The sequence below is a fragment of the Oryx dammah genome, unplaced genomic scaffold (genome assembly GCF_014754425.2).
Source record: "Oryx dammah isolate SB20612 unplaced genomic scaffold, SCBI_Odam_1.1 HiC_scaffold_28, whole genome shotgun sequence".
Lineage (NCBI taxonomy): Eukaryota > Metazoa > Chordata > Mammalia > Artiodactyla > Bovidae > Oryx > Oryx dammah.
Window position 1 is genome coordinate 100,335,907 of NW_024070212.1, and position 23,372 is coordinate 100,359,278.

Below are 23,372 nucleotides of genomic sequence, written 5' to 3' on the forward strand. Positions count from 1 at the left end.
TCACACCTACAGCAGCTGACAAGCTGTATATCATTCCCCAGCCACCTCCACCACCCACTCCAGCCAGAGACTCGAGAGCCATCCGCGACACCTCCCCCCGGCCCCCGCCTCCTGCCCCACATTCAACCCTGCACCATGTCCTGTCTACTCGGCCTCCCTAAATAGCACTCAGGTCCCTCCTCTGCACTGCCGCTGCTGCCTTCCCTGCCCGGGCCTCCATCACCTCTCTGCCACACGCACCCTGCCTCACCATGTCCCCTAGCGACAATCCTTTTGTGGCTCTCCACCAGTCTGAGTCTAAATCTGAACTGCCCAGCCTGGCCCTCCGCGCCCCTACCTGGCTGGACACTCACCAGGTTTCTGCTCACTCACGCCAGTCACTCTTGGACAAGCAGCACTGAGGGCAGGGTGCCGGGGCCTCCGCTCCTTCCTGGAAAGAGGGCAAAGGACGAGGAAACATTGAGAACAGCACCACAGCAGAGCATGTATTGACACAGAAAGACATTCAAAATGTGCTGCTTACGCAAGGGCGGAAAAAGCAGGTTACGGGACTGTTCAAGCAGGACGATCTCCATTTAGTGAAAATGCCCATCTCTTTGCTTCATCCACTCACTCCTTCCAGGCTCCTGAGCACCTACTATGCGCCAGCCTTTCTGCCAGGCACCCTGTATAGAGCCGTGAACAACACAGACCAAGCCCCTGACCTCAGGAGGAAAACTTGTGTCCAAACTCCTTAGTGTGACTTTCCAGCACAGCAGTTCTGCCCGCCCACCTCTGCAGCCCCACCTGGCCGTGCTCCCTTGCCAGCCAGCCGGCCTGACAATTTTCTCTTCTGATCCTCCACATGCCATAGTCTTACAGTCTCTCAGCCTTGCCTGTGCCCTGCTCCACTGCCAGGACCGCACTCCCCACCTGTTCTAGCCAGTGATCCTTCAGCTCTCAGAGCCAAGGGCACTTTCTCAGGGAGGCCTTCCAGGATGTCCCAGGCTACACGCTTGGACCTTGCCTCAGAGCAGTGACCACAGATGTGATGATTTATTTATTTACACAATTGCTGAGTGGCCGCTGACTCACAACCATAATAAGCTTGGTGAGTGCCGGCTCAGCTCCAGGTCCCTGGCTCCCAGCAGAAGGCCAGCGCATAGTAGGTGCTCTGTCAATATACGCTGACTGGGTAGATGGATGGATGCATGAATGAGTTCACGGAAAACAGCCCAACCTGGGGAGAACCGCACCAGCATCCATGGAGCCTTCAAAGAAGCTTCAGAAGCAATGTTTATTTTTGACTCTGTGCTGCTCTATAATTTCTAAAATGAAGGTGTGCCCCTGGATGCCTCTTCCACCGGCACACACACAGTGACAGGGCCCGGCCCCGTCCTTCTGGAACCATTATTGAGCCCCTACCTGGCGTGGGTCCCCTCCTTGGTGGGGGAAGGGTCTGACCTGCCCACAGCTCTCACAGCCCCCTCCCCATTGCTCAGCAGCCATCTCCCCACTGCCCGCGCCCCTTGGGCCGCACCTTGCACGCGTTTCTCCTCGGCCTCACACCGCCACACACACAGGGATCCTGCCCCACACGGCAGCTCCACCCTGGCTCCTCCCCAAACGGACCCCTAGGACTGGGTCAGGGAGCCCCCAAGGCCAACCTGCAACGCCTGGCACCTGGGAATCAGCCTCACTTGAGACTGACCACCTCTGCAACACAGAGGACGCCCTCAGGCCGGAGGCCCATCCTGACCGCCTGTCAGGACTATTCATGCTGCCCTGAAGCTCGCATCCTCTCCTACCTCCCCTGCCTCCTCCCCCAAGAGCCCAAAGCCCTGGGCCTCGGGATGGCCACACGCTTCCTGCCCCCAGCCCACCGGCTTCTCCACAAAGCTCCCTGTGGCCCCTGCTCCCAGCACACAGGCTGCCAGGTGGGTCTGGCCAGACAAACCAGCTTCCATGTCCCAAACTCAAAGGCCCATTTGTCTGGGGATGCCCACTGGGGCCAGGCGTGAAGCTGTCAGCCCCACTGCTGCTCAGAGACCCTGGGGCAGAGTCCGAAGCAGAGAATGGGGAGGGTCCCCCAAGCCAGCTGCACTATGACCACGCCCAAGGCCACACCAGGAGCCCTGGGCCTGGTGTTTGGACCTAAGCTGAGCAGGAGCCACACCTGGATAGAGGGGGATATGCCCCGAATGGCCTGGAGGTGGGTCAGAGGACAGACAAAGCAGGCAGAGAACCTTGCACGTGGAAAGACCATGAAGCACAAACAGGATTCCAGAAGAGCTAGAGCAGCACCTGGAACCACCAGTGCCCAAAACAACCTAAGAGAGTGATCAGAATCACCCGTCAGGGTCACCTGCAGAGCTCCCAGAACCACCCCAGACACAGCATCAACTAGGGCTGCCGGGCACACCCAGGAGACCAACGGGAGAGCTACTCAGAAAGGGCCTGGCTGGTACCGGACCCAAGTTAGGAATCACCAGCTGGCACCCACAAAGGCCTCAGGAGCGAGATTGGCATTTGTGACCAGGATCAGGTGAGCAGGCCTTGGCACCAAGCCAGGGCTGGCCACTGGCAGGGCTCTCTGTCATTTGCCAAGTCTGGAAGCCGGCCTGGCAGCAGGACCAGAAGCAAGCTGAACTCTGGAGGAGCACGGACACTTCTCTCAAGCGGCTCCCAGGCAGCCCCCTTGGCTGCACCAGAACAGTCCCCGGAAGCAGCTGCAACACTGCCAAGGAACCAAAACCACTGTTCACAGATCTGAACACTGGGGACAGAGTGTGGGTGCATCTGGACCTCAGAGGCAGACACCTCACCTGAGGCCCAGGGCCAGGGCAGGTGGGGAGACAGGGGACCCAACACGCTGAGGCTGCCCCTTCTCAGAATCCCCTTCCCCCTGTTCCCAACATCTCTTCCCCAGGGCTTCATCCTCAAGTCTTCTCACACTAGCCCACCTGAATGTCAGATACACCTGAGCAACACACATGATCCCAGGGATGGCATGAGGGCTGAGGGCTGAGGGCTGAGGGCTAGGCACTCTCCAGCCTGCGAACCAAAGCTCAGAAATGCAGCTACTTTAGATGAGCAAATGCCCAAAGAGTTTTAAAAGCCCTTCCCACTGTGATTCTGATAGGGTGGGTTTGCATCGCCCCCTTCGATGATTATTACAATAAGAACTGCTAACACTGAGACAGCAATACTTACTAGATGCCAGGCCCTATTCTAAGCACTTTCTGCATGTTAACTTCAATCTTCTAACCACCGCACAAGATATGGACTTCTGCTATATCCATTTTGACAAAAGGGAAAACAAATTCAGAGATGTTAAGCAACTTGCTCAAGGTCACACTGCTATTACGTGGTTTTGAACCCAGCAGTTTGAAACTAGTGTCTGCACTTTTTACCAGTGAGGCTGTCTTCTCTTGGGCACAGCTCTACACGCTCTCATATAACTCTCCATCCTTCCTCAGACTTCTCCCGCGAGCTCCAGATTCTCACACACATCTCCCTCCTAAAAGACCCCCTCATCCCACCCTCAAATGCTCCAAGCATCTCAAAGGCCAACAGGTCTAACCATGAGCTTATTATCTGCCTCTCCCCAAATCCACCTTTCATCCCCAAGTCCCTGGCTCAGTGAAAGCCCGATCTAGTCACTCCCAGGAACCTAGACCCCTTCCTCTCCCTCACTCCCACATCCAATAAATCATCCTGTCCTAATAAATATGTGCCTTCTAAATGGCTCCATGCTACCAAACCACCATCTTCTCTCATCTGACTTACCTTCACCCTTCTCCTCACTGGGTACCCTGTTTCTATTTACTTCCTGCAGCCATAGAATCCTCTTCTGGAAACATGAATCTAATCACAGCACATTCCACACACCCCTCCCTCTCATTCAAGCTTTAATTATTTGGTGTTTCCCTTTTGTGTTCTCAGAGTAAAGTCATAGTTACTTAACAGGGCATTAGATTTGCTCTATTTCTGAACACGCCACAAGTGATAAGACCTCTGCGTGTTTAGACATACTTTTTTTTTTTTTCTGCTCGGAGTGCCTTTTCTTTAGTTGGAAAACTCCTATTCATCCCTCAAAACCCAATTCAGATAGCCCATTTTCTTGGTCTTCTTTGGGACTCATCTCATCTTGATCTCTAAACTTGTGGTGAACTCCTCCCAATCTTCCAACCTCAGTTCAGGATGGCGGCTGCTTTAGGTGAAGTTGATGCTGGGCTTAACCTTAGCAGTTCCTAAGAAGGGGGCTGCCTCCTCTACACAGCAGTTAGTCCCATAGGAAGCATGGCAGCCCAGCTGAAAGTGCCTGGCCCAGAGTCTGGCACACAGTCAGCAATCAATAAGAGGTTACTGAATTGCTCTGCATTCTCATGATGCAGCCTATTCCCCCAGGGACCATGAGCTTCTCAACGGCAGGGCCCTGGCTGCAAGCTTGGTCCAAGCACACAGCAGTATCAGTCACACTGGAAGCAATCACCACTGCTGCTGATACACTGCCACACAGGGGATTCCCACGACAGCCTTCACAACCAGCTCCGGTTGGACGACCTCTTCCATTTTATAGGGAGTGAAACTGAGACTCAGGGAGAACGGGATCCCCAAGGTCTCAAACTGGAAAGTGGAGGGGCTGTAGCGTGTGTCACAGCCTCTGTAGGAAGCAGTCTGGGTCCTATCTCCTGCTGAGTGTACTGGACTTCCAGTCAGGACTGATGAGAACAAGACTGGAGGGAGCACAGAGAGCAAAGGCTGGCATTTTGCTGCACATAAATACAATTCCCAAGGAAAGCAGCCAGGCTGCTCTTATTGCAACGCTCCCCCCTCCCCGAAATCCCCTCCCCAGGTGCTTCACCAGCACCTAAACCTAGCCTCCTCCCCTAGAAGCCAGGACACCACACACACGCTCACTATATGCACAAGGCTGACCAGAGGGGAAGCCAGGAGTTGCAGGAGGAAGGAGAGAGGAAGAAATTATATGAAAACTATTTTCTTTGTAAAGGGAGAAAAGAGGGAAGAGGAAGAGCAAGGAGAAAACAGAACTACAGAGATGTCTCCAATGACAAGGGGAAACTGAGCAAGCAAAAATGTATGAGAAAATGTGTGCACAAGAAAGCATGAGGCTGCACGTGTACACACATCCTTCCTAGGCTGTGCACAGGGGAGCAGTGAGAGTGTAAGCAAGCACACAGGCTGGGACATGGGCGTGCAAACACAGCAGATTTTGGAGCTCTGGCTGCTGCGCAGGCCCAAGTGTGCAAATGAGAGGGCACTGGGGAGACAAGTGGATATGGAGTGGAGGTGGGGGTGGGAGGGTGAGCTGAGTGTAGAAACAGGGGGGTGTGAGTGTGTGGCCTGGGCTGGGGCTGCGGATGTTGGGGGGCTGTGCTTGGGGAGGCTCACCTACTCCTTCCTGAAGCCCTAGGCTCATTCATACCATTAGTGAAAAACTGGGATTTTCTTGCTCCCTGAAGTGAGAGTTAATAAGGAGCCAAACACATAATTTCCTGAGATTTTTCTGACAGAACCTTGCTCTGGATCCCACTGGATGCCATATGCCTCTCAAAGGATCCCTCAGCAGATCTCCTGCCTTCTCGGTGGATCCTTCACCACTGAGGATCCCCCTGGAAGCGCCAGCCCTGGATCCTTTTCCAGGCCTCTCACCCCAATGCACTTCTCTGGATTCTCTGCTCAGATCCCACACCAGGTCACTCTGGGAGCCCGAGGGGAGTCTTCATCACCAACACTTCCGCAGTCCAGACTCCCAGGCCTGCCCTCGCCCCGCGCCCCCCCCCCCCCCCCCCCCCCCGCCCCGGGAATCCAGAGGACGCTACCCCCCACTCCTGCCGGCAGCCTCCTTTCCATTTCACAGCTCAGACAGGTACCCGGCACCCACCCATCAACCTGTTCCAACTTGGGGGCCCTGCACTGGGGGGTGGGGGGTGTTGAAAAGAGGAGACAGACTAGCCCCTCCCCCACCCTGGGGTGGAAGAACCAGAGGGGCAGCATTCCAGAGGAACGAGGAGGAGGTCTGGGTCTCTGCAAAGGGGCAGCAGAGATTCCAGTCCGTGGGAGACAGAGACACCAAGAGACCAGACAGAGACCCGGCAAGGGAGACCCAGAGATGGGGGAGGGAGCAGAGAGACCGGGAAGAGAGAGCAGAAAGCCGGGAAGAGCACAGAGAGACCCAAGAGAAGGAACACAGAGACCCGGCAAGGAGCACAGAGAGCCGGGAGAAGGAACACAGAGAGCCAGCCAGAGAGCAGGGGGACCCGGAGGGAGTCGCAGACAGCAGAGAGACCCGGGATTGCTTGGGGGGTGGAGTGGGTTGAAAGTGGGAGGCCGCGACACGGGGAGACAGAGATACAGAGGCTTTGAAGGGCGTAGAAAGACGGAAACACGGAGGGAAAAGGGGAAATAAGCCGAGACAGGATCGTGGGCACAGCGATGAGGACCGGGGCACACCAACACGGGACGGGACGCCGGGCGGCGACTGAGTGAACTTTCCGGAGCGGGTCCGAGTGGACACGTCCTCACGGGACAGGTCGTCCCAGGGCCTTTGGGTCACTGCACCCGGGGAGGGGCGGGTACAGCCCGGCCCAGCGCCTCCCCAGCCGGCGCCGGCAACCTGGGTGGGGGGGCTGGGGAGGTGGGGGTTTCCAAACTCGCGCCCCGCGCACCCCGGGACGGCACGTGCGCCCGGGCCGCGAGCAAGACGGGGGCGCGGCGGCTGCGGATCCCCCGCCGGCTGGGAGGGGGCGCCTGTGCGGCGGGGGCGGGGGCGCGGCCTGGACCCGCCCGGAGCTGGGGAGGCGGTGGGAGGCTGAGGGCCGCCCTCGGAGCGTGTCCGCGCCGGTGGTGGGGGCAGACGAGGCGGGACCCAGGAGGGGGAGCCCCAACGCAAAAGGGAAACTTTGCGCTGGGCGGGGGGTGGGGGGGGGCGGCGCGGGCTGCGGCTCAGGTGCGGCGGGAGGGAGGGGGAGAGGCGGAGAAAGGGGAAGGCGGCGAGGGGCGACAGGGAGCTAGCCAGCCGGCGGCAGGGCGATGGGGGGGGGGGGCTCCGTCTGCCGCGGGGTAACGCGGGGAGGAGCCGCCGGGCTTGGTGGGGGCGCTTAGCCGAGGCGGCGGGCGCGGCAGGTGGGGGCGCGGCCCGGCCTAAGCGGCGCCCCCAGCCCCCCGGGACCGCCCCCAGCTCCGCTCTGCGAACGCGGGGAGAGGGCGGGGGAGTGGAGAAGGGACCGATGCGGAGGGAACTGGAAGGGGGCCCGGGGTCACTCACCGCCTATCCAGGGGCCGTCGGTCCGCATGTCCCCCCAAGCCTCTGGGGCCGCTGCTCCCGCTTCTCTTCTGCCGCCGCCGCCGCCACCGAATCCCACTCCCGCCACCGCCACCCGAGCTGGAGCCGGAGCCGGAGCTGGAGCCGCCGCCTCTGCCGCCGCCGCCACCGATTCCGCCGCTCCCGCGCCAGCTCCAGCCGCGTGCCCGCGCCCACGCCCGCGCCCCTGCCCCTGCCGTGCGCGTCCCCGGCGCCGCCCCTCCCCTCGTGCACTCTCGCTCGTAGAGCTGCTGAGCCGCGTAGGCCCGAGGCCGCAACCCAGCCCCGCGTCTAAACCGACCCGGACCCCAATACAGAACCGGAACGCCAATAATAAGCATGGGCAGACCCAAACTTCCATACGAAGTCCGGATCCTACTAGAGGCTTCCAATCCAAATGTGAACCTGATATTACTCTAGGACCCCATTTTCTCTCCGTAGAGATCTGAACCTGCTATTGAGCCCAGACCCACCCCAACTCAACAGTAAGTCCAAACCCGCAAATCTGCCGTGGAGTTGGCTCGAGTAGTAATTTTAATCTGAACCCCTTTATTAAACTGAATTCCAATTCTTAGGCTAAAACCCCTTTATCACCTCTACTTGATCGTGACCCCAGCATCAACCCTGGTCCTTAAATGGAGCCCAGTACCAATGCTGAGCCCCAATCCCTGTGTGAACCTTAAAGTCCAATAGCTACTTTGCTATGGTAGCTACCCAGCACTTTTTTGTGAACCCCAAGCCTTTCCATAAAACTCTAATACTGCAGTCCCAGCCCCAGGTCAATACCAACACACTTTGTGAACTAGGATTGAGTCCCTGGAAATGGACCCTAATACAAATACTGACCTCAGACCTCATCCATTTGAGGGGCCATTTAAGACCCTAACTTGACTCACCTCTAGTGGTAATCTTGGAACCTAAGATTTATGAGACTGGCTTTGTAGAAGGTCCACACAAATCCACTGCAGCCCCATACTCACCCTCTACTCCTCTGACCCGATGTCAACCCCAGCCTGAGGCTGGCCAGCACCCCAAAATCAGCAATGCCAACTGTGGACCTGAGTCAGGTCCTGAATTGGCCCTTAGTTCAGCACTTGATAGTGTCCTCCAAGCCTGATATAAACCTCAGTATTGAATTTCTGACTCCTCATACCAAACTTAAATGCTGACCCTATAAATCTCTGGCTAAACCAATAACTTACCAACAGATTTACTAGAGGTTCTAACTCATAGGAATTTGGTGAGCTCCAAACCAAGAGCCACACCTTGGCACCAAAGCCTCTGATCTCAGACCTACCGTACGGTCCGTATCACATCAGCCCTCTCCTGACTGCCACCCTCATGAAACAAGGGGAGCCTACCCCAACTACCTAGGTCAGATGAGGACCCCTATGGGTTCTCTGATCTGTGGGGTCTCTGTGATATCTCTGTGAGTCTGGGGGTCAGGTGAGAGATGAAGTCTGGAGATTGTTGAAGCACCTGGATTCCAGGAGCACAGTGTAATGTGCAGGGCAGAGGTAGAGGTGAGGGCTCCGGGCTGTGAGCTGAGTGGAGTTCTGGTTACCACCTAACTCACTTGCCTGCTTTTTGCCCAGGACTTGAATTTAGAAGCGATGTGTGTGCGCCCCCTCGTGTGTGAGAAGGGGATGGGAGTGATTCTGGGCAAACAATCAGATCCAGATTCCAGATGACAAACGGATCAAAAATGAACATTCCTAGTCTGTGGTTTTTTATTCACTGATAATTTTGGTGTCCTGTGGAGGAGGTATTGCAAGTTTTGTGCATCTTTAGACATTTTGGCCTGTTTTTTTTTTTTTTTTTTTTTTTGGAGTGAGTTTAGGCTTCGGGGGAGGGTTTCTTCTAAATTTAAAAAGGTATACTTTCCGGCCAGTGATGCCTGCTCCTTGCTGACTCGTGAAAACAGTTCTTCTTCTTGGCTTCAATGGCCTATATTCCTTCCCTGATTGCCATTTCTCAGTCTCTTTTTTACCATCTCCTTTTCCTCCCAGGATCTGTCTACACTGTCCCTTCTTGCTTTCTGCCCATGGACTGTCTCCACCACCACCAACCAAATGCTGATGACTTCCAAATCTGTCTCCCTGGTATGGGTCTCCTGGGCAAGAATACTGGAGTCGGTTGCCATTCCCTTCTCTAGGGGATCTTTCCAACCCAGGAATCAAACCCAGATCTCCTGCGTTACAGGCAGGTTCTTTATTGTCTGAGCCACCAGGGAAGCAATGTTCTGAGTGCAGGACCCGTATTTCCAAGAGTCTTCTCTAGACCACTCCCCAGTTGGTCAGGGAAACTGAATGCACTGTCTCTCCCACCCCGGATCTGCCGGCCCCCAGCAGTCCCATCTCAGGCAGCAGCACCTCATTCAATCAGTCACTGGGCCAGAAACAGGGCATCTTCCCTCCTGCACCCTCATCTAATGCAACCTGTAAAATCTGAAATATAGAAAGGGGCTAGAGATCATCCCAAGGGAGGTGAGCGGGAGTGGGGGATGGAGAGAGAATGAGGGGGGAGGGGGGAGATGGGAAAGAGACAGAGATAGAGTGCTTTTGACTTTTGGGCTTCAGTTCACACAGAAATCTCTCACACATAGTCATAAAAAACACCTCTTAAGACTTACTCTGTGGGACTTCCCTGTAGTTTGGTGACTAGAACTTTGAACTTCCAATACAGGGGGCCTAGGTTCAAGCCCTGGGAACCTAGGGCTCTAGGTTCCTCTAGTCTGGGAACTAGATCCCACATGCCACAACGGAAGATCCCATGGGCCTAAACTAAAAAGATACTGCATGCCGCAACTGAGACTCAGCACAGCCAAATAAATTTAAAGAATATTTTTTAAAAAGATGTCAGTCAGTGACAGTGGCTTCTCTCTCTCTCTCTCTCACACACACGCACACTATATATGTATGTATTTATGAAGACTCTATGTTGAGTGGGGTCAGTACCCTGGAAACAACCTATTTGGAGCCATCACTTCCTCCAGGGAGCCACCTGTAACCTCTTGCTGAGTTGGGTCTTGCCTGCCCAAACTCTAAATCCTGGATGTCACCACCATTAGTGTCTGTGTCTGTCCCCCCACCTTAAAGGTGGGGGTTCCTTGAGGACAGGGCAGGAGGAAGGAACCTGCCTTGTCCACTGCCATATCCCAGTAGCCAGTACTGGGCCCTGATATACAAAAGCTGCTCAGTATATTTTTATTAAAGGAATGGAAAGATAGATTTTCCCCTTCTGTGCTCAGGGACCATCAGACATAAGTGCCAGGTGAGGAAGGCTCCCTGACCAAGCCGCAGACCTCTTCCACACTTGGGGCTTCTGTTGGCCTGGCCTGGCCTGAGAGGGGCTTGTGGTGTCTGCTGACCTGTTGCCTGCAGACTGGGCCTCAGTGGGTCTGCAGCTCTGACAGCCCAGTTCCCTGAGCTCAGCACTGCCTGGTCTGTGAACCTAATACTTGGAAAGCCCTATGGGCCAAGGGCCTTACTCTCCTGTGGCTGAAGTCGGCAGCCCCACTCAATGCTACACCAACCAGGCTCTTGCTTCAACCCCCTCAGGGACACGGGGTTCTCAGAACCTCAAACCATTGCTCTCCAGCCCCCTGCTCGCCTATCTTTCAGAACCATACGTGGGTCAGGTGTTTGCTGAGGTGGGGCATGAGACTGGCTGCAAGCAGCTGGCCCAGACCTCAGCATGCCCAGCGCCTGGGACTAGACACAAGGCCGAGGTAAAAGAACCAGAGACCTGGGCCCTGGGGGCAAGTGGACGAGAGCCTCAGGTGGCTGGGCTTGTGCGTGCCTGAGCACTTTGGAAGGAGAGGAGCCAAGACTCGGTCCTGACTGCCAAACTCTGAGCTTGGGGTCCGTGTGGACTTGACCTACTGCTCTGCTCCTGGGCCTGGCGGGGAGGGACGTCCTTGTGCTCATCTGTGAAGGCCGAGTGTTACCACGTGGTAGGTCTGTGTCTGCCGGGCTCCAGCCCCAGGGGGGCAGGGTGAGGGGAGAGCCAGATGTCAGCTCCCACTCACTGTTCACCCTTTGTCCAGGTCCTGGGCCCACTGGACGTTCTGCTCCAACTCATGACGTAAATACAGCTCTTAGTCATCTCTTAGTGGGTCTAAATCAAATTAAATTCAGCCTGAGTCCCTACCCACCAGATTTGTGAGAATTCCATATCACTCACAGCTCTCCTTCACCTCCCTCCAGTGATCCAAAAACACCGAGGGGCTCACACAGCCCCAAAGATGCTCAGTCTGTGGTCCTCTTTGAGGAGAAAAGCTGAGGTCTGTTTCAGGCCATCACTGCTGTTGTAGACATCAGCTGTCCCTGCCCTGGGGTTTCCACTGTTTGTGCCCCATCTTCAGGGTCACTCCCTCACCCCTGACTCTTTATGGGGGTTTCTCTCACAGACCCTCAAAGTCTCAGCCTTTAGTCCTTGGTATTTGCAGTCACACATAGTCATTTTCCTGGGGTGGGGGGAGCATGCCAGAGAGGGATGGGGAACACCTGTCCTCCTGCCCCCCTCTTCCATGCTGGGGAACCAACTCCCTAAGACTCGGTAGTGTTCTCTCTCTCAGCACAGTCAGAAAGAACTCAGACGCCAGCACCGCAAAACTGTGTACCATCTCAGGTGTTGAGTGGGAGGCAAAAGGCTCCGGCCTTGGAACGCAAAAGCCTGGCTAATGCCTTTCACTCCTGCCTGGTGAGTCACTCTGCAGGGGAAGGGGGCGGGGGGGGGGGGGGGGGGGAGGGCCGGGGGCGGGGAGCAGGGAGGGTATGTGTGTAAATGAGACAGGAGTTAATATCTCAATAGAACACTCTGCTGATGACTTCCCCTCAAGCTCTGAGAAAATACAGGCTACCCAGGGGAGGACACCCCCACCCCCAACTATCAAATCCAGAAACCCACCCTGTCTGTTCTTTCCTTTCTCCCTCCTGAGGTGCGCTCCCCAGTGGCAAGTGGGCTGACCCCATTTGCAGCCTCTTTACTGTATCATTCCTATCAGCTCTCTGTCAGGCTCAAGTCTCTCCCATCCTAAAAACTCCCCTCCCTTGACTCCCACCAGCCCCTCCAGAGTGGGAGAGGTGGAGCGTTTCCCTGTTCTCCATCCTTGCGAACCCAAGAGCTGTTGACACAGGGAGCCTCCACTCTCCCGTCTCCTGTGCACACTCGGCCCACTGTGATGTGCGTTCTGGGACCATCAATCCACTGAAGTTGCTCTTGATATGATGACTACTGGGCTTCCCAGGTGGCACTAGTGGTAAAGAACCTGCCTGCCAATGCGGAGACCCGGGTTCGATCCCTGGGTCGGGAAGATCCCCTGGAGAAGGAAATGGCAACCCACTCCAGTATTCTTGCCTGGAGAATCCCATGGACAGAGGAGGCTGGCAGGCTATGGTCCACAGTGTCGTAAAGAGTCAGACACAGCTGAGACGACTTGGCATGCATGCACCCTGACTATTCGCCTGCCTACTGCCCAGTCCAATGGCCATGCCTGTTTGCAGCTTAGTGGACTTCTCCGTGGTCTTTTCCCCTTCCCGCCCTCTGCCTGGGTCCCTTCGATGCCAGTGCACAAAGACCAGCTCTGACCTCATTACATCCCCATCAGCAGGCTGCTAGGCCCCCTGTTCTTACCCTCACACACTGGCCTCGGCCATCCCCCACCCCAGCACCGGCTGCTCCCACCTTGCTCAGGGGACCTGGAGATGAGATGACTGTTGGGTCTCCTCAGATCTCTCCGCTGTGGGCCTGTGTTCTCCTAATGTATCCGCTCTCTCCTGCCTTCACTTTTCTTCTTGTCCCACCTACATGCCAAGGCCTAATGTTTTAATTACACTCTTGTCAATCCCCCAAGCCCCTTTGCCTCTCTGCCTTTTGATGGTATCTGTCTGGCAGACCCCCAGCTCCGGATGCGCCCTCCTGTCTGCCTTCTTGTGCTCGCTCAAGCAGCCAAGTAACCCCACGGGTCAGAGTGCTGTTCCCATAAATCACAGCTGCTGACTGCACGCAGGCCCTCCACACCTTTCTACCCGCAGCTTGGAACCCCACCTCTCTGCAATGGCTGTTTTCAACCTTCACCATTCTCTTTAAGCCTCCAACCAGCCCATTTCCTCCTTGCTGGCAGATGTGACCTGGCTTGCTCCTTTATAGGATTAAAGCCACAGACAGAAACTCCCCAGTGCCTTACTAGCACAGTCACGCATCTCCCTACATCCCCGCCGAAGCTGCTTCAGAGGAAACACCCCTTCTCCCATCTCCTGCCCGTCCTTGATGGCCTAGCCCCTCCTGCCTCTCTCTGTTATCCCCTCTTTCTCTGAGTTCTCTGGCCACCCCCCCACCCCAGCCCCGCACCTTATCTGGATCTTTTCCACCAACCTGTCCCTGCAACCTTAACCCTGGCTCCCTTCCCACCGTTGGCTGTTGGGCATTCCTGTCTACTCAGACAGTCAGTCAAACATTGCTTTCACCTCCCACAAGTTCCCCAGAGTATAACGTCTGAACGGGGTCCTCCGTGCCACAAAACACGATGGGCATTTCCCCCCAGCATTCATCTTACTAATCGTCTTGATTACTAAACTCCTAAAACATTAGCGTCTTCGAGTCCCTTGACACCATACTCTCCTGGTTTGTTTCTTTGGTCTCCTTCTCAGGTTTCTTTGCAGGGTTACCTACACCCTTAAATGCTTGTGTCCCTCGAGCTCATTCCTAGGCCTTTCTCCCTCTCATTGTGGACCCTCCCTGGTGATCTCATCTGTGCTACAGCTTCGATTACCACTCATTTGCTGATGATTCACACCTTTATGCATCCAGCCTGGAGAACTTCCTGTCTACGCTCCTGACCAGGAGGATCCTAGCCAACAGCCTCGTCATCTCTACTTCCATCTCTCAGAGGACCTCAACCTGGACATGTCTGAGACCTAACACACGGTTCTCATTCTCTTGGGGTTCTCTGTCTTGGCGAATGGCACCATTGTCCACCTAATAGGCTAACCAGAATCCTAGGAACCATCCCCAGATCCTGTTTACTTTACCTCCAAAGCACCTCTAATCTACCCCATTCTCTTCATCTCTAGCAATACTTCACTGGTCAAGCTACTGTTGCCTCTTATCTGGACTCCTACGGTGGCTCCTAACTGACCCTGTAGTCTTATGTCACTCACTCCCCTTTTAAAACCTTCTAATGACTTGCCATTGCTCTGGGATGAAGAGCCAACTCCTTAGCAAGTACTAAACGCCCTCTCTTGCCACGCCCTCTCTTGCCCGCCTCCCGCATCATCCAGCACCATGCTCCCCACGGCTCAGAGCCTTGCATCTGCGCTAGATTCCTTTCAATTCCTCAGACACTTGTGTCCCCACCCGCCCCAGCCACTAGGCCTTTGCACATTCTCTTTAAAAAATATTTATTTATTTGGCTGTGCCAGGACTTAGTTTCAACAAGCGGGATCTTTAGTTGCAACATGTGAACTCTTAGTTGCAGCATGTGGGATCTAGTTCCCCCATCAGAGATTGAAGCTGGGCCCCCTGCATTGGGAATGTGGAGTCTTAGCCACTGGACCACCAGGGAAGTGCCTGAACCATTCTTTGTAGAAGACTTCTCTACTACATCACTTCACCTTTTAGTTCATTCTTCAATTTTTGGTGCAAGCTTCATTTCCTTGGGGTAGCCTTCCCTGATGTAGGTCAGAGTTGTTTGTTAGACGTTCTTACAGTGTCTTGTTTCTCCCACGTGTAATTATGCAAACATATCTCTCTGGTCCCCTCACCCCATCTGGAAGGTGGGTAGAGTCCATGGGGGTTCCCGGCCATGTGGGCATTGGGATTCATAAGTGTAATAGGGGCTTCTGACAAAGGCTTTGGATCCACACAGGTTTATACCACAGACACCTCCAGGTTTCCAAGGGCTCCCCAAAGCTGCCAGTGCCACCAGACATCCCAGGCTGAACTGGCCACACTCAGGACAAATCAGTTACTAGGGGCAGGCCAACCTTTGGAGACATGCTAGACCTGGCCTGAATTATGCCTGTGGCATTTACAAGCTACCTGGTCTTGGACAAATTACTTCTCTTGTTTAAGCTTCACTTTCCTCTTCTGTAAAAGGGAGATACTACCTACTTTGTAGCATTGTAGGAATGACATAACATTATGTTTGTAAAGAGCGTCATCTGAGCTTTATATCACAGGTTCTTGAAAATAGAAGCTATTTGATGATTATCAGAATTAGCACAACCAAGACTCTAATAGCATTGGTTTGGAGGACCATTTAAAAGCTAATCGCACTGGGGTCCCATATCCTAGTAATCCTCAGCTACTGTTTGAATGAGTGCCAGCTTCATCATCCATCAGCCTCCTTCTACACTTCCTTTCTCCGGATCCAGCTTCACACTGCTGCCTCCTCAGCCTTCGCCTGTAGTCCTGCGGATACCCTCAGCCTCTTCAGAAGGCCTGCCTCCAATTTCTGCCTCACTGAGGACCTGGCAACTGTCTCCAGGGAAGCTGCCATTCTCCACCAGTGCAGACTAAGGAGGCAGGGCAGAGCCTTCCTGCTCACGAAAGCCACGCCCACATCATTATTCCTTTCAGCCTCATGGAAAAATTCCTGCTCATTTAAGGCTCATGGCATCTGGCTCTTAAAGTTCGTCGATTCAACCAGGATTTATTGAGTTCTTTCCCCTCTTTCTCTACCCTACGTTCTTTCTTAAAAGGCTTAGGTGACTTATTAAAAACATAAATAGGGCTTCCCTGGTGGTCCAGTAGTTAAGAATCCACCTGCCGGTGCAGGGTACTCCGGTTCAATCCCTGGTCTGGGAGGATCCCACATTCTGAGGAACAGCTAGGCCTGCGCACCACAACTCCTGAGCCAACGAGCTGCAACTACTAAAGCCTGTGAGCCTAGAGCCTGTGCCCTGAATCAAGAGAAGCCACTGCAGCAAGAAGCCCGTGCATCGTAATAAACAGTAGACCATGCTCACTGCAACTAGAGAAAGCCTGCATGCAGCAGCGAAGACCCAGCACAGCCAAAAATAAAATAGATCAATAAGCAAAACAGAAAACTTTAAAAAAAAAATAAGATGCTTGGTACATAGTAGGACTCTCCTTATATTTGTGACTAAATGAATACATTGAAAAATGTTTCCCTCTCCCCAGTACCCCCTTTAGAATTTCACCTAACCTAAACAGAAAAGTAGAAGGTTCGGTCTTAGATCTCCCCTGTGTTATTCAGTTAGAAGCTGGTGCACCATTTTAAATGTTCTTAGCTCTGTGGGTGATCGCATCTCATAATGCTGGTCATCACCTGGTGCTTGGGATGTAAATTGCTCAAGAAAACTTTGTTTCCTCCCTTGGAACCCCAGCAAAGAGGTAGGAGGTGGAATCCTCCACCCCTTCACCATAGCACCTTTTTCTTCTTCCCAAGACCAGCATATGAGGCTGGGCTGCCATGTGTGACTTGCTTCAATGTAGGACAGGGCAGCTGAGAAGAGGTATTACAATGCAGAAGAAGAAAAGTTACAGTTGAGTAATAACTGAGACTTTCCCTGAGATCAGAGAGGTAAGTATCTCAAGAAGCCAATGCTAACATCACTCCCCTGCCCTTCTTTATACAGGTTTTCTCTGAATTGCAGCCTTCATCAATTCACCCTTGCAACACAGAAAAGCCCCTCCTTCCCCACCAGGATGGGGGTCTCACTCCCTGGACCTCTTCTCTTCTCCCATTCAGTTCCCCAAGATAACTTGTGAGTCATATCTGCAGATTTGATCAATAATGCCTGAATGGACACCTCCTCCCAAAAATTATTCTTGTGGGAAATGTCTTGGCATTCTACTTCCCATTTTTCAAGGTGGGTTTCTTTACTTCAAGGATTTTCTTTTCAATATTTCATTTCCATACTGGTTTCCTTAAATACTGAAGTTGTTAAACAAATACATTCATACCCATAAAGACTACTTCTTAGGCCTAGTACATTTTAAAGTCAAATTGAGAAAGGAAATAATTCCTTAACTGCCTCAAATTAGCATCATGTCTTCCCTTTTCCCTGGGAATCAGTAAATCCGATTATTGTGGCAAGGGTAGAATGTCTGTTCCTTTCTTGATCCCCTTTGGGATTTGTTTGAATAAGAATATGGTCCTAGTCCCTTTAATGACTTCTCAATGATTTTCACAAGAGAGGATTTGATGGCTTGATTTTAGGACTCAGGCAATTACATTCTTGCCAAGAGCTAATATCAATTTGGGGAAAGAGAAGGGAATTGGCCTATTCTCCCAGTTAACAAAAATGGAAAAGGATGAAAAAAAAAAACAACAACAAGCACAGTATTCAAGACTGTGTAGGATAGACCTACTAATCAATGAAACAGACTTGAGAGCCCAGAAATAAACCCGTACACTTATGGTCAATTGATTTTTGACAAAGGTGCCAAGGCAATTCAATGGGGAAAGAATTGTTTTTTCAACCAACAGTTCTGGGACAACTGGATATTCACATGCAAAAATATTAATTTAGACTCTTATCTCATGCTGTACTCAAAAAGTAACTCAAAACAGGTCATATACCCAAATCTAAGAGCTAAAACTATAAAACTTTTAGAAGAAAACATAGGAGCAAATCTTCAGGACTTTGGGTTAGAAAGAGTTTTTAGATATGATACTAAAAGCACAAGCAATGGAAGAAAAAATAATAAATTGGGTTTCACAAAAATTAAAACCTTTTCAATTTGAAGAACACCACTAAGAAAGTGAAAAGAAGTTACACGCTAGGGGAAAATATTTACAAATCTTATGCTTAATAGAAGGATTTGTATCTAGAATGTGTAAAGAACTTTTACAACTCAATAATAGGACAAATGACTCAATTTTAAAATGGGTGAGATTTCCCTGGTGGTCCAGTGGTGAAGAATCTGATGTGCAGTGCAGGGACCACGCGTTCCGTCCCTGGCCTGGAAAGATTGCACATGCTGCAGAGCAACTAAGCCCTGAAGCCGCAATTACTGAGCCTGCAGACCACAACCAGAGAGTGCGTGCTTGGCAAGGAAAGAGCCACATGATGCGCTGAAGACGGAGCCAGATAAATAGTTAATTAATTAGAAAAAGTATCCACCTTCCAAGGCAGGGACGCAGGTGTGATCCCTGATCAGGGAAGTAAATCCCACATCCCACGGGGCGACTAAGCCCACAGCCCTAAACTACCGAGCCCATGCCACAGCCAGAGAAACCCGTGTGCTGCAGCAAAGACACAACATAGCCAAACGAATGAGTAAATGTTTTTAAAAATGGCAAAAGTATTGAACAAACATTTCATCAAAGAAGGCATATGAATGGTCAGTAAGCACATGAAAAGATGCTCAATGTTAGTCGTTAGAGAAAGGTAAATTAAAAGCACAATGAGATGCCACTGCACATCAAGTACAATGGCTGTAATAAAAAACGCAGGCAGTAACAAGTGCTGATGAGGATATGGAGAAACAAGTTTTCACACATTACTTGTGGGAATGTGAAATACTGCAACACTTGGGGAAACAGTTTGAGATTCTTAACACAAATTTACCACGTGACCCGGCAACTTCACTTCTGGGGTATCTTCCCAAGAGAAATGAAAACATATGTCCACAGAACTTATATGTGTGGAAGTTCACAGCAGCAGTATTTACAATACCCCAAAAATAGATACAGGTCAAATATTTATCAACTGGTGAATGGGATAAACAGAATGTAGTCTGTCTGCACAGCAGAGTACTATTTGGCAATAAAAAGGAATAAAGTACTGATCGCTTCTACAGATGAACTTCAAAAACATTGCACTCAGCAAAAGAAGCCAAACACAAAAGATCACATATTGTATGATTCCATACATATAAAAAGTCCAGAAAAAGCAAATCTACAGAAACAGACAGTAGGTTAGTGGTTGCTGGTGGGAATATGCAGTGACTAGAAATGAGCGCAAGGATTCTTTTTGAGGTGATGGAAATGTTTTGTGGTGATAGTTGCCCAACTCTGTAAATCTACTAAGAATCATTTAATGCTACACACACACACACACACACACACTGCAGAAAAATTACAACTGGGTAATAACTAGGACTTTCCCTGAGACCAGAGAGCTAAGTATCTCAAGAAGCAAATGCTAGCTTCACTCCCCTGCCCTCCTTTTTCTTTGGGCTACATCCTTCATCAATGCCCCCTTGCAACAAAGAAAATCCCTTCCTTCCCCACCAGGATAAGGGTTTCACTCCCTGGATCCCTTCCCTTCCCTCATTCAGTTCCCCAAGATAACTCATGAGTCGTGTCTGCAGGCTTCACCAAGTTGATCAGTAATGCCTGAATGGACACCTCCTCCCAAAGATTATTCTTGTGGGGAAGGGTATTGGCATTCTATATGCATCCCATCCCATACGAGACAACAAGGTAGGAAAGAAAGAAATGGAACTGAGGATGATATTAATATTCAAAGGCACCAAAGGTAGAGGCTCTAATTTGACTGAGCTTCCTGACAACCAAAGAGAAAAAGGAAACAAATTGAGTATGCAATTCTTTAGTGTCTTTAAGACTGGAAAAAAAAAAAAAAAGACTAACTTATTAACAGCAGCTTTGCTTTTTCAAGTACTTAGGCCTGAGAAAAATTTTTTCTAGTGAGAGGACACTGTAGGAACTAGTCCACATCTTGAGCACTATCCTACAGTCAATTTAATTTTGAGTTTCTTTGACAGCTTCTCAGAATTAAGAAGAGTAGAATCGGTAGAATTAGACTAGCATCCGTCTAGTCAAGGCTATGGTTTTTCCAGTGGTCCTGTATGGATGTGAAAGTTGGATTGTGAAGAAAACTGAGCGCTGAAGAATTGATGCTTTTGAACTGTGGTGTTGGAGAAGACACTTGAGAGTCCCTTGGACTGCAAGGAGATCCAACCAGTCCATTCTAAAGGAGATCAGTCCTGGGTGTGCTCTTTGGAAGGAATGATGCTAAAGCTGAAACTCCAATACTTTGGCCACCTCATGCGAAGAGTTGACTCTTTGGAAAAGACTCTGAGTCTGGGAGGGATTGGGGGCAGGAGAAGAAGGGGACGACAGAGGATGAGATGGCTGGATGGCATCACCGACTCAATGGATGTGAGTTTGAGTGAAGTCTGGGAGTTGGTGATGGACAGGGAGGCCTGGCGTGCTGTGATTCATGGGGTCGCAAAGAGTCGGACACGACTGAGCGACTGAACTGAACTGAACTGTGCTGCCCAAAGTGGTAGCCACAGTTGCATGTGGTTATTGAAATTAAAATTAGGACTTTCCTGGTGGCCCAGTAGTTAAGAATTCACCTGCCAATGCAGGGGACATGGGTTCGATCCCTAGTCTGGGAAGATCCCACATGCCACAGGACAACTGAGTCCGTGCATCACAGCTACTGAGATGGAGTTCTGGAGCTCCAGCATAGAGCCCGTGCTCTGCAACAAGAGAAGCCACTGCAATGAGAAGCCTGTGCACTGCGGCTAGAGAGTAGCCGCCGCTTGCCACAACTCAAGAAAGTCCTCACACAGCAACGAAGAGCCGCCACAGACAAAATTAAATAATAAATAGATAAAATTGCAAACAAATAAAATTAGAGATCTCATTTCTCAGTCACCCAAGCCACATTCCAAGTGCTCAGGAGCCCCCTGGGCTAGTGGCTAGCATATTGGACAGTGCATCTGTGAGGCATTCCCATCACTGCAGAAAGTTCTATTGGTGCTGCTGCTAGAGGAGAGCTTAGTAAAAACAAATAAAAGCTTAGAGTTGAGAATACTAGTGAAAGAGTGGTTCTGTCCCAACTTTGGCATGGATGGAACTCTTCAATCTGGGTTGGGGATGAGTGGAAATTTCATTTCAAAAACAGGGAACTGTTTTACCATAGATAACATTTTGACTCTTTCTAACCTTTGAGCGTGGAGTGGTGGGATAAACTGGGGTCCCTCCAGGGTCATGCCCCCTTGGGGAACAACAATTGGTTAGTTTAGCTGTTCAGCTAACGACTGGGCTTCTGTTTGCTGAGTGGTATGTTCATGCTGGCAGGATTTTGATATACAGAGCAGGGAAGGAGTAGAGCCAGGCTGGCAGGGAGAGGCTGAGATGTGGATGGATGGGGAGAGGAGGGGTGAATGTGGGTTCTGCTTTGAGCAGAGATGAATGAATAAGGACCTGTGGGGATTCTGCTATGCAGAGGGTCACGCGCCTTTCTGTTCCAGAGCTCCAGGAAACTTTTAGTCACAGGGGAGTTGGGCTTGTATTTAGGGGGATTTTATGTACTTAGGGGGATTTTTACGACATGCAGGGGCTTCCCTGGTGTCTCACCTGGTAAAGAATCCACCTTCAATACAGGAGACCTGGGTTCGATCCCTGGGTTGGGAAGATCCCTGGAGAAGGGATAGGCTACGTAGTCCAATATTCTGGCCTGGAGAATTCCATGGACTATATAGTCCATGGAGTTGCAAAGAGTCGGACACAACTGAGTGACTTTCACTTTCTTATGATGTGCAGAGACCAACTTCCTGTCTGGCAGAGGGTGACAGAAGCAGTGGCTCCGGGAGGTCTAGTCACGTGGGGGTTAAAAGGCTGGGTCTTGCCTGGGATTTTTTTCACCTGATGGGTGTTACTTACCTGCATCTTAGATTAAACCATTCTCACACTCCAGAGTCCAACCTCACTCTGACTGTCAAGCTTGCAGATTTATAGCACAAAGAAATGAAGATTGATCAGGCCTGAGCTGTAATGAGGTTTATAATCCCACTTCAAAGTCAGAGGGAAATTGCGGAAACCACTCCGAGATAGAAATGACAACTGTGGTGGCATCACAAGGCCCCCTCTGGGCCCGGATCTGCCCTCCTGAAGCCTGGGATACACAACGGCCAGAGTGGCCAAAAGGTCATATGGCCATATGACTCCTGACCTAAGAGACAAGGGCTCTTTGTACATAATAACACACTGGCCAGGCACCAAGAGGAGATGGTGATGGTGGTAGGAAGAGTTTGTCTCTCTTGATATTCTCCCAGCCAACAGCCCTCGTCTTCATCCCCGTCCCTCCACATCTAGAGTGAAACCAGATGGAAATGAACAACTTACAGCTTGAACCAGAGCCCAAGGAGGTAGCTTCTGTAGGACAGAAGGAATGACCAGACACAGACAGGTCAAGCCTGGGATGAGAGTGAGAGGGTTCAGGTGAGGGTTTTGTTCGTCCCAGTGTCAGAGGGTGGTGGTTTTGACTGCACTGAGAGCCTGCATGAAAAGGCCCTTGTACACTGTGGCACTGGCAGGATCCAGTTATCCTTGAAAAGTCTCTGGATACATTCTGTATAGATTGGAAGAAAAACTCAAGTCAAAAGTCAACAATGGGGACTGCCCTGCTGGTCCGATGGCTAAGGCTACATGCTCCCGGTGCAGGGGGCTCAGGGCTCGATCCCTGGTCGAGGAACTAGCTCCCATATGCTGCAACTAAGGGTTCACGTGCCACAACTATTAAAAAAAAATCCTGCATGCCACAATTAAGAACTGGCACAGTCAAATAAGTCAATAAATAAAAGTACATATTAAGAAAGAAGTCAACAGTGATTTTAGTGCTTTAGGTGTGTGTTTTTTTCTGACTAATATTACAGTTATTTATAGTAAACTCTGCTTTTCCCTTGCTTCCACAATCACAGAGTCATGGTGTCAGTAAAAACTGCCCGGAAGTATTGACCGAGGCTGGCAACCCCACCATCCCACTAGGAGCGATAAGGAATATAGTGAGGAGCAAAAAGCATCCAGCAATGGACGGAAGAAGAAGAGAGATGGGGGCGGGGGGTGGCGGTGACAGTGCGGGGCCGAAGGGCACCGGAGGTTACAGTCACACCTGGCTCTGGAGCAGCTGGAAGGTGTAATTATTGAAAACGGATGGTTTGATCAAGCAGCGCCAGACAACATGGAGGGGAGGCAGCCGTGCAGGGAGCTGTGTGGACATGTATAATCTGAGCACATCCGGAGTAACAGATGCAAATGGTCGTCACTAAGGAAGCGTGTGATGGTCCACTGCCGTTCCCCAAGGCTGTGGCCAAAAGAAAGGAGGAAGTATTGATA

General features: G+C 51.5%; 1 protein-coding gene across 10 annotated transcripts in view; it reads right to left on the reverse strand.

Moving 5' to 3' along the window:
• Positions 1 to 7,443, reverse strand: part of PTPRF (protein tyrosine phosphatase receptor type F) — an 83,587-nt gene extending 76,144 nt beyond the window's left edge. For 8 of the 10 annotated variants that reach the window (XM_040231419.1, XM_040231416.1, XM_040231418.1 and 5 more), the window contains exons 1-2: positions 7,271 to 7,439; positions 354 to 430 (exon numbers count right to left, since the gene is read on the reverse strand). The gene's annotated coding sequence lies outside the window, so the exon portion shown is untranslated. Of the gene's footprint in view, positions 1 to 353; positions 431 to 7,270 lie in introns of all 10 variants that reach the window. The other 2 variants (XM_040231413.1, XM_040231411.1) reach the window with 2 other exon arrangements.
• Positions 7,444 to 23,372: the final 15,929 nt, after the last annotated feature.